Below are 12,500 nucleotides of genomic sequence, written 5' to 3'. Positions count from 1 at the left end.
TGTGGGAATATTTCAGCATTTTTTCCCTTATACATATAATAATTAATCATTTTCATATGTATATTATTTAATTTACTCATACAATTGCCAAAATCATATGAATACATAAGTTTTGAACAATATGAGAGGTCGGCAACCACTGCCTACCTATAGTAGTTTTTGAACCCTCTGTCGTAATTCCGGTCGTTTACACTACTATACCCTCTCACTTAAATGGCTTTTCTCTATAATACTAAGAGAATATGGGAATATCTCAGCATTTTTTCCCATATACATATAATAATTAACCATTTTCATATGTATATTATTTAATTTAATCATATAATTGCCAAAATCATATGAATACATAAGTTTTGAACAATATGAGAGGTCGGCAACCACTGCCTACCTATAGTAGTTTTTGAACCCTCTGTCGTAATTCCGGTCGTTTACACTACTATACCCTCTCACTATAATGGATTTTCTCTATAATACTAAGAGAATGTGGGAATATTTCAGCATTTTTTCCCTTATACATATAATAATTAATCATTTTCATATGTATATTATTTAATTTACTCATACAATTGCCAAAATCATATGAATACATAAGTTTTGAACAATATGAGAGGTCGGCAACCACTGCCTACCTATAGTAGTTTTTGAACCCTCTGTCGTAATTCCGGTGGTTTACACTACTATACCCTCTCACTTAAATGGCTTTTCTCTATAATACTAAGAGAATATGGGAATATCTCTGCATTTTTTCCCATATACATATAATAATTAATCATTTTCGTATGTATATTATTTAATTTACTCATACAATTGCCAAAATCATATGAATACATAAGTTTTGAACAATATGAGAGGTCGGCAACCACTGCCTACCTATAGTAGTTTTTGAACCCTCTGTCGTAATTCCGGTCGTTTACACTACTATACCCTCTCACTTAAATGGCTTTTCTCTATAATACTAAGAGAATATGGGAATATCTCTGCATTTTTTCCCATATACATATAATAATTAACCATTTTCATATGTATATTATTTAATTTAATCATATAATTGCCAAAATCATATGAATACATAAGTTTTGAACAATATGAGAGGTCGGCAACCACTGCCTACCTATAGTAGTTTTTGAACCCTCTGTCGTAATTCCGGTCGTTTACACTACTATACCCTCTCACTATAATGGATTTTCTCTATAATACTAAGAGAATGTGGGAATATTTCAGCATTTTTTCCCTTATACATATAATAATTAATCATTTTCATATGTATATTATTTAATTTACTCATATAATTGCCAAATTCATATGAATACATAAGTTTTGAACAATATGAGAGGTCGGCAACCACTGCCTACCTATAGTAGTTTTTGAACCCTCTGTCGTAATTCCGGTCGTTTACACTACTATACCCTCTCACTATAATGGATTTTCTCTATAATACTAAGAGAATGTGGGAATATTTCAGCATTTTTTCCCTTATACATATAATAATTAATCATTTTCATATGTATATTATTTAATTTACTCATACAATTGCCAAAATCATATGAATACATAAGTTTTGAACAATATGAGAGGTCGGCAACCACTGCCTACCTATAGTAGTTTTTGAACCCTCTGTCGTAATTCCGGTCGTTTACACTACTATACCCTCTCACTTAAATGGCTTTTCTCTATAATACTAAGAGAATATGGGAATATCTTAGCATTTTTTCCCATATACATATAATAATTAACCATTTTCATATGTATATTTTTTAATTTACTCATATAATTGCCAAAATCATATAAATACATAAGTTTGAACAATATCAGAGGTCGGCAACGGTCTTTCCTCTATAATACTAAGATAATATGGGAATATTTCATCATTTTTTCCCTTATACATATAATAATTAATCATTTTCATATGTATATTATTTAATTTACTCGTATAATTGTCAAAATCCTATGAACACATAAGAGAATACAATATGAGAGGTCGGCGCAACCATAATATAGTAGTTGATGACGAGGTGTTTGGCAACTTGACACAATCCATTAAAGTCTTTATATTAATTATATGAAAGGGACAATATCATATGCGTCACTAAATTGATGACGAGGTGTTTGGCAACTTGATACAATTCTTTAAAGTCTTTATATCAAAAATTATATGATAGGGACAATATCATATGCGTCACTAAATTGATGACGAGGTGTTTGGCAACTTGACACAATTCATTAGAGTCTGTATATTAATTATATGATAGGGACAATATCATATGCGTCACTAAATTGATGACGAGGTGTTTGGCAACTTGATACAATTCTTTAAAGTCTTTATATCAAAAATTATATAATAAGGACAATATCATATGCGTCACTAAATTGATGACGAGGTGTTTGGCAACTTGACACAATCCATTAAAGTCTTTATATTAATTATATGATAGGGACAATATCATATGCGTCACTAAATTGATGACGAGGTGTTTGGCAACTTGATACAATTCTTTAAAGTCTATATATCAAAAATTATATGATAGGGACAATATCATATGCGTCACTAAATTGATGACGAGGTGTTTGGCAACTTGACACAATTCATTAAAGTCTGTATATTAATTATATGATAGGGACAATATCATATGCGTCACTAAATTGATGACGAGGTGTTTGGCAACTTGATACAATTCTTTAAAGTCTTTATATCAAAAATTATATGATAAGGACAATATCATATGCGTCACTAAATTGATGACGAGGTGTTTGGCAACTTGACACAATCCATTAAAGTCTTTATATTAATTATATGATAGGGACAATATCATATGCGTCACTAAATTGATGACGAGGTGTTTGGCAACTTGATACAATTCTTTAAAGTCTTTATATCAAAAATTATATGATAAGGACAATATCATATGCGTCACTAAATTGATGACGAGGTGTTTGGCAACTTGACACAATTCATTAAAGTCTTTATATTAATTATATGATAGGGACAATATCATATGCGTCACTAAATTGATGACGAGGTGTTTGGCAACTTGACACAATCCATTAAAGTCTTTATATTAATTATATGATAGGGACAATATCATATGCGTCACTAAATTGATGACGAGGTGTTTGGCAACTTGATACAATTCTTTAAAGTCTTTATATCAAAAATTATATGATAAGGACAATATCATATGCGTCACTAAATTGATGACGAGGTGTTTGGCAACTTGACACAATCCATTAAAGTCTTTATATTAATTATATGATAGGGACAATATCATATGCGTCACTAAATTGATGACGAGGTGTTTGGCAACTTGATACAATTCTTTAAAGTCTTTATATCAAAAATTATATGATAAGGACAATATCATATGCGTCACTAAATTGATGAGTCGCGATCGAACACTCGACGAGTGCAGACGTGCCTGCGGATCGACAGCAAATTGTTAGCAAATTGTTAGCAAATTGTTCACAGTTGTAAGTCCCGTTACTTGTGCCCAGCCACTTCGCGTCGCGTGATCTTGTCGCGCGTTTTGATTGGCCCAGCCAACGTACCTAACGGTAGTTCGCACTAACACCATCGCACACCCGAGTGTGCGTGTTATCAGCGCAAAAAACCCAGTGCTCGAAGCAGCGGTATAATTGCAAAGCAGCAGCCACGTGCTGCCTGGCTCACCGGCTTACGGTGCCCAGCTTCCCCCCCCCCCCCCCTCCTCACTCCTTATCAACTTTGGAGAAGATGGACTGGCAGGCCCCCCCGCGCACCCACAAGCTTGGAACAACACCACGCAAAAAGGCTCTGAGAACACGCAAGAGCAGCTCCAGCAGCGAGGGAAGCACCTCGCATACAGAGCCGGGCGAGATAAAGCGAAAACCGGCAAAGAAAGCACAGGGAGAGGAGCTGGAAGATAAGCCAAGCACTAGCGCAGCTCTGCGCAAGAAGCTCGCCAACAACGCCTTCGCTTTACTCTCGACCGAAGAAGACGAGTACGACCAAGAGAGCTCTGATGACGAACCCGGACCTAAAGACGATTCCAAGCCCAAGACCCCCGAGAAACCAAAGCCCACCCCGAAGACCATCAAGCCACCTCCGATTTTTATCCCCGATGTGACCAACATCTCGGCACTCGTCAAGATGATCACGACTCTTGTAGGCCCGAAGAACAATTTTACCTACAAGACCGTGAATGGCAACAACGTACGTGTCATGATGCCGGACAAAGAGTCCTATACAGCTCTGCGTCTCCAACTTGTGGCCCAAAACAAGAGGCATCGGACTTTCCAGCCGAAAGATGAACGTGCATACAAGGTTGTCATCAAAGGACTCCACCACTCCACCGATCGTGAGGAAATCATTGAAGACCTTCGCAGACAAGGGCACGCTGTTAGAGATCTGCACAATCCCATTGGCAGAAGAACTAAAGAACCGCTGGGAATATTCTTCGCCAACCTGGAGCCTTCCAGCAACAACAAAGACGTCTACCAAGTCAAGCGGATCTGCAGGTCGGTAGTAACCATTGAACCGCCGCAGAAGTTCAACGACGTGCCTCAATGCTTCAGGTGCCAAGGATTCGGTCATACACAGCGTTACTGCTTCCTGGAATACCGATGTGTAAAGTGTGGAGGCCCTCACGAATCGAGGGCATGTGAGAAGAGGGAGGACGACAAAGCGTGCTGCTTCCACTGCCAGGCGGACCATCCTGCGTCTTTCAAGGGATGCCCTGCATACAAAAGGGCCAAAGCACTCGCTGCTCCGAAAACAAGGCCCGTCGCTAATGCTAACAAGGCGCCGCCCGTGGCATCACCAAACGTCACCTCTGGCAGGAGCTACCGAGACGCCCTCAACGGAGTGCACGCAGCACCGCAGAATCCCACAACCCCAGTCCAAACCCAAACAGAAACCCCACACTCCGGTCAGATAGAAGCGATGTTCGCTCGCATGGAAGGAATGATGGAAAGGATGATGGAGCGCATGTTCACCCAGATGACACAGCTGGTGGCCACCATTCTCAACAGCAAGTCATGCAACTAAAGCTCCACCTAGTCGTCTGGAATGCGAACGGCCTGCAGAACAGCAAGGCCATAGTCGAGCACCATCTGAAGACCCACCAGATCGATATCCTACTCGTAGCCGAAACCCACTTCTCCCCCAGATCCCACTTTAATATCAGCGGATATGACCTCATCCATGCAGACCATCCTTCTGGCAGAGCACGCGGTGGAGCAGCCATCCTCATCAGGAGCGGTATTCAATACCTAGAGCTGCCCGCGTTTCAGCAAGACTGGGCACAATGTCCTGTCATCAGGATTGTCAGCCCGCAAGGAGATTTAGACATTGGAGCGGTCTACTTTCCCCCCAGATACCGCATAACAGCATCTCACCTCAGTGAGTTCTTCGAGCATTTTGGGCCCCGCTTCATAGCAGCTGGAGATTATAACGCCAAACATTCTTGGTGGGGATCGCGCGCCAACAACCCCAAAGGGAAAACTCTGTTTGGGTACCTGCAACGCCACCGACTGGACTGCCACTCCACTGGCGAGCCCACTCACTGGCCAACGAATCCCCTCAAGACTCCAGACCTACTGGACTTTGCTGTGTCGAAAGGCATAGGGCATGCGAAGATCAGCTGCACAACAAATGCTGATCTCCTGTCAGACCACTGTGCAATAAACGTGCTAATCAACACGCCAGTCCTCAGGAAAACCCCGCTCAGAAGGCTCACTGGAAAATATACCGACGCCGCCAAGTTCGCGTCCTGGATGCTCTCCACCGTCAATCCGAACCCCATCCTCAACACACCCAGGAACATTGATGAAGCTATCGGGAATCTCACCAGGCAGATGCAAAACGCTGCGGAATTCGCAAGCCCACCGCCACCAAAGACTGCGAGAACACCTAGCAGGGACCTCCACCTCTGGTCCCCGGAAATTGCGGCACTCGTGACTGAGAAGAGGCGTCTCAGGAGAGTTTGGTTCTTGACGCGCAATCCAAGAGACAAAACAGCGCTCAATCACGCCACAAAGGAGTTGAAGGACAAGATCTCCAGCCTACGCCAGGACTCCTTCCTCAGATTCCTCGAGGAACTCTCTCCCGGGGACCCAGACCACAATCTGTGGAACGTCACCCGCCACATTAAACGACCAGCCAAAAAGGTTTCCGCAGTGCGCAAAGCAGATGGATCCTGGTGCCTTTCGGATGCTGAAAGAGCAGAAGCTTTCGCCGAACACCTTTACAACGCCTTCTCTCCGTTCGACTGCTGCACTGCCGAAGAACATGCTGAAACAGCCCGGTTTCTCAATAGCCCAAGCTCTCCCGGTCCCCCGTTGGAACCAGTCGACCCTGAGGAAGTTGCGCAGGAGATTGCTCTACTGAAGAACAACAAATCTCCAGGCCTGGATCGTATAGATGCGGCGGCCCTAAAAATGCTCCCATCCCGCTGCACACAAATGCTGGCCAGCATTTACAACAGCTGCTTCCGGCTAGGGTACTTCCCGGAAGAGTGGAAAAGAGCAGAGGTTATTGTCCTCCTCAAGCCTGGTAAGCCTGAAGCCAATCTCGCCTCCTATCGTCCGATTAGTTTGCTGGCAATCCTCTCCAAAATACTCGAAAGAGTATTTTTGCGCAGAGTATTGCCAGTACTGGATGAGGCTGGTTTGATCCCCGATCACCAGTTTGGCTTCAGGCGCTCCCACGGAACACCAGAGCAATGCCACCGGCTAGTCGAACGGATCCTCGAGGCATTCGAGCAAAAGAAATACTGCTGCGCTGTAATGCTCGACGTGAAGCAGGCATTCGACAGAGTTTGGCATCCTGGACTCCTCCATAAACTCAAATCCTACCTCCCAAGCCCCCATTTTACCCTCCTCAAATCCTACACTGAGGGAAGAGCATTCCAAGTCAGATGCGGAAGTGCAATAAGCCTACCCAGACTGATCAGAGCTGGAGTTCCGCAAGGCAGTGTGCTCGGACCAATACTGTACACCCTTTACACCGCAGACCTTCCCATAATCCCCTCCAGGAACCTAACTATAGCGACTTATGCAGATGACACGGCTTTCCTCGCCTCCTCATCCGACCCACGAGAAGCCTCCGAAACAATCCAAAGGCAAATGGACGCGCTACATCCCTGGCTCAGCAGGTGGAACATCGTAGTGAACGCGGAAAAATCTACCCAAACAACATTTGCACTAAGGAGAGGAGACTGCCCACCGGTCACGCTAAACGGAGTCATCATTCCCAACGCACCCGCACCCAAGTACCTAGGACTTACCCTGGACCGCAGGCTCACTTGGCGTCCCCACATCGTCAGCAAACGCATACAGGCCGATGCGCGTCTGAGGCAGATGCATTGGCTTATTGGGAGAGGGTCCAAGCTAAGGCAGAACCACAAAATCCTGGTGTACAAGGCAATTCTCAAGCCCATCTGGACCTACGGGATACAGCTATGGGGCACGGCAAGCCACACGAATCGCCTGCGTATACAGCGGTTCCAGAATAGGTGCTTGAGAATTGCCTGTAATGCGCATCCCTACCACGAGAATGTCGCCATACATAGGGAACTTGGAATCCCACAAGTCGCTGATGAAATCTCCAGGCTCAGCGAGAGATACCTGAAAAGGCTCGAAAACCACCCTAACCACCTCGCCACCAACCTGTTAGACAATAGCCAAACAAGCAGACGTCTCATGAGGAGACACCCTCTCGATCTTCCACAACAATAGACAACACATATAAAACCCGCCACAAATACATGTACAATAGTATCCCTTAAGCTAATGTTCCCCCGCAAAACCATTTAATTATTGTCCACTAGGACAGATTTTAAATAAATAAACGCACGCTAAAGAAAAAAAACTAAATTGATGACGAGGTGTTTGGCAACTTGACACAATTCATTAAAGTCTTTATATTAATTATATGATAGGGACAATATCATATGCGTCACTAAATTGATGACGAGGTGTTTGGCAACTTGACACAATCCATTAAAGTCTTTATATTAATTATATGATAGGGACAATATCATATGCGTCACTAAATTGATGACGAGGTGTTTGGCAACTTGATTCAATTCTTTAAAGTCTTTATATCAAAAATTATATGATAAGGACAATATCATATGCGTCACTAAATTGATGACGAGGTGTTTGGCAACTTGACACAATTCATTAAAGTCTGTATATTAATTATATGATAGGGACAATATCATATGCGTCACTAAATTGATCAGTCGCGATCGAACACTCGACGAGTGCAGACGTGCCTGCGGATCGACAGCAAATTGTTAGCAAATTGTTAGCAAATTGTTCACAGTTGTAAGTCCCGTTACTTGTGCCCAGCCACTTCGCGTCGCGTGATCTTGTCGCGCGTTTTGATTGGCCCAGCCAACGTACCTAACGGTAGTTCGCACTAACACCATCGCACACCCGAGTGTGCGTGTTATCAGCGCAAAAAACCCAGTGCTCGAAGCAGCGGTATAATTGCAAAGCAGCAGCCACGTGCTGCCTGGCTCACCGGCTTACGGTGCCCAGCTTCCCCCCCCCCCCCCCCTCCTCACTCCTTATCAACTTTGGAGAAGATGGACTGGCAGGCCCCCCCGCGCACCCACAAGCTTGGAACAACACCACGCAAAAAGGCTCTGAGAACACGCAAGAGCAGCTCCAGCAGCGAGGGAAGCACCTCGCATACAGAGCCGGGCGAGATAAAGCGAAAACCGGCAAAGAAAGCACAGGGAGAGGAGCTGGAAGATAAGCCAAGCACTAGCGCAGCTCTGCGCAAGAAGCTCGCCAACAACGCCTTCGCTTTACTCTCGACCGAAGAAGACGAGTACGACCAAGAGAGCTCTGATGACGAACCCGGACCTAAAGACGATTCCAAGCCCAAGACCCCCGAGAAACCAAAGCCCACCCCGAAGACCATCAAGCCACCTCCGATTTTTATCCCCGATGTGACCAACATCTCGGCACTCGTCAAGATGATCACGACTCTTGTAGGCCCGAAGAACAATTTTACCTACAAGACCGTGAATGGCAACAACGTACGTGTCATGATGCCGGACAAAGAGTCCTATACAGCTCTGCGTCTCCAACTTGTGGCCCAAAACAAGAGGCATCGGACTTTCCAGCCGAAAGATGAACGTGCATACAAGGTTGTCATCAAAGGACTCCACCACTCCACCGATCGTGAGGAAATCATTGAAGACCTTCGCAGACAAGGGCACGCTGTTAGAGATCTGCACAATCCCATTGGCAGAAGAACTAAAGAACCGCTGGGAATATTCTTCGCCAACCTGGAGCCTTCCAGCAACAACAAAGACGTCTACCAAGTCAAGCGGATCTGCAGGTCGGTAGTAACCATTGAACCGCCGCAGAAGTTCAACGACGTGCCTCAATGCTTCAGGTGCCAAGGATTCGGTCATACACAGCGTTACTGCTTCCTGGAATACCGATGTGTAAAGTGTGGAGGCCCTCACGAATCGAGGGCATGTGAGAAGAGGGAGGACGACAAAGCGTGCTGCTTCCACTGCCAGGCGGACCATCCTGCGTCTTTCAAGGGATGCCCTGCATACAAAAGGGCCAAAGCACTCGCTGCTCCGAAAACAAGGCCCGTCGCTAATGCTAACAAGGCGCCGCCCGTGGCATCACCAAACGTCACCTCTGGCAGGAGCTACCGAGACGCCCTCAACGGAGTACACGCAGCACCGCAGAATCCCACAACCCCAGTCCAAACCCAAACAGAAACCCCACACTCCGGTCAGATAGAAGCGATGTTCGCTCGCATGGAAGGAATGATGGAAAGGATGATGGAGCGCATGTTCACCCAGATGACACAGCTGGTGGCCACCATTCTCAACAGCAAGTCATGCAACTAAAGCTCCACCTAGTCGTCTGGAATGCGAACGGCCTGCAGAACAGCAAGGCCATAGTCGAGCACCATCTGAAGACCCACCAGATCGATATCCTACTCGTAGCCGAAACCCACTTCTCCCCCAGATCCCACTTTAATATCAGCGGATATGACCTCATCCATGCAGACCATCCTTCTGGCAGAGCACGCGGTGGAGCAGCCATCCTCATCAGGAGCGGTATTCAATACCTAGAGCTGCCCGCGTTTCAGCAAGACTGGGCACAATGTCCTGTCATCAGGATTGTCAGCCCGCAAGGAGATTTAGACATTGGAGCGGTCTACTTTCCCCCCAGATACCGCATAACAGCATCTCACCTCAGTGAGTTCTTCGAGCATTTTGGGCCCCGCTTCATAGCAGCTGGAGATTATAACGCCAAACATTCTTGGTGGGGATCGCGCGCCAACAACCCCAAAGGGAAAACTCTGTTTGGGTACCTTCAACGCCACCGACTGGACTGCCACTCCACTGGCGAGCCCACTCACTGGCCAACGAATCCCCTCAAGACTCCAGACCTACTGGACTTTGCTGTGTCGAAAGGCATAGGGCATGCGAAGATCAGCTGCACAACAAATGCTGATCTCCTGTCAGACCACTGTGCAATAAACGTGCTAATCAACACGCCAGTCCTCAGGAAAACCCCGCTCAGAAGGCTCACTGGAAAATATACCGACGCCGCCAAGTTCGCGTCCTGGATGCTCTCCACCGTCAATCCGAACCCCATCCTCAACACACCCAGGAACATTGATGAAGCTATCGGGAATCTCACCAGGCAGATGCAAAACGCTGCGGAATTCGCAAGCCCACCGCCACCAAAGACTGCGAGAACACCTAGCAGGGACCTCCACCTCTGGTCCCCGGAAATTGCGGCACTCGTGACTGAGAAGAGGCGTCTCAGGAGAGTTTGGTTCTTGACGCGCAATCCAAGAGACAAAACAGCGCTCAATCACGCCACAAAGGAGTTGAAGGACAAGATCTCCAGCCTACGCCAGGACTCCTTCCTCAGATTCCTCGAGGAACTCTCTCCCGGGGACCCAGACCACAATCTGTGGAACGTCACCCGCCACATTAAACGACCAGCCAAAAAGGTTTCCGCAGTGCGCAAAGCAGATGGATCCTGGTGCCGTTCGGATGCTGAAAGAGCAGAAGCTTTCGCCGAACACCTTTACAACGCCTTCTCTCCGTTCGACTGCTGCACTGCCGAAGAACATGCTGAAACAGCCCGGTTTCTCAATAGCCCAAGCTCTCCCGGTCCCCCGTTGGAACCAGTCGACCCTGAGGAAGTTGCGCAGGAGATTGCTCTACTGAAGAACAACAAATCTCCAGGCCTGGATCGTATAGATGCGGCGGCCCTAAAAATGCTCCCATTCCGCTGCACACAAATGCTGGCCAGCATTTACAACAGCTGCTTCCGGCTAGGGTACTTCCCGGAAGAGTGGAAAAGAGCAGAGGTTATTGTCCTCCTCAAGCCTGGTAAGCCTGAAGCCAATCTCGCCTCCTATCGTCCGATTAGTTTGCTGGCAATCCTCTCCAAAATACTCGAAAGAGTAATTTTGCGCAGAGTAATGCCAGTACTGGATGAGGCTGGTTTGATCCCCGATCACCAGTTTGGCTTCAGGCGCTCCCACGGAACACCAGAGCAATGCCACCGGCTAGTCGAACGGATCCTCGAGGCATTCGAGCAAAAGAAATACTGCTGCGCTGTAATGCTCGACGTGAAGCAGGCATTCGACAGAGTTTGGCATCCTGGACTCCTCCATAAACTCAAATCCTACCTCCCAAGCCCCCATTTTACCCTCCTCAAATCCTACACTGAGGGAAGAGCATTCCAAGTCAGATGCGGAAGTGCAATAAGCCTACCCAGACTGATCAGAGCTGGAGTTCCGCAAGGCAGTGTGCTCGGACCAATACTGTACACCCTTTACACCGCAGACCTTCCCATAATCCCCTCCAGGAACCTAACTATAGCGACTTATGCAGATGACACGGCTTTCCTCGCCTCCTCATCCGACCCACGAGAAGCCTCCGAAACAATCCAAAGGCAAATGGACGCGCTACATCCCTGGCTCAGCAGGTGGAACATCGTAGTGAACGCGGAAAAATCTACCCAAACAACATTTGCACTAAGGAGAGGAGACTGCCCACCGGTCACGCTAAACGGAGTCATCATTCCCAACGCACCCGCACCCAAGTACCTAGGACTTACCCTGGACCGCAGGCTCACTTGGCGTCCCCACATCGTCAGCAAACGCATACAGGCCGATGCGCGTCTGAGGCAGATGCATTGGCTTATTGGGAGAGGGTCCAAGCTAAGGCAGAACCACAAAATCCTGGTGTACAAGGCAATTCTCAAGCCCATCTGGACCTACGGGATACAGCTATGGGGCACGGCAAGCCACACGAATCGCCTGCGTATACAGCGGTTCCAGAATAGGTGCTTGAGAATTGCCTGTAATGCGCATCCCTACCACGAGAATGTCGCCATACATAGGGAACTTGGAATCCCACAAGTCGCTGATGAAATCTCCAGGCTCAGCGAGAGATACCTGAAAAGGCTCGAAAACCACCCTAACCACCTCGCCACCAACCTGTTAGACAATAGCCAAA

The sequence above is a fragment of the Drosophila sechellia genome, unplaced genomic scaffold, assembly GCF_004382195.2.
Source record: "Drosophila sechellia strain sech25 unplaced genomic scaffold, ASM438219v1 U_191, whole genome shotgun sequence".
NCBI classification, from domain to species: domain Eukaryota; kingdom Metazoa; phylum Arthropoda; class Insecta; order Diptera; family Drosophilidae; genus Drosophila; species Drosophila sechellia.
Note: the sequence above shows the minus strand (reverse complement) of the source record.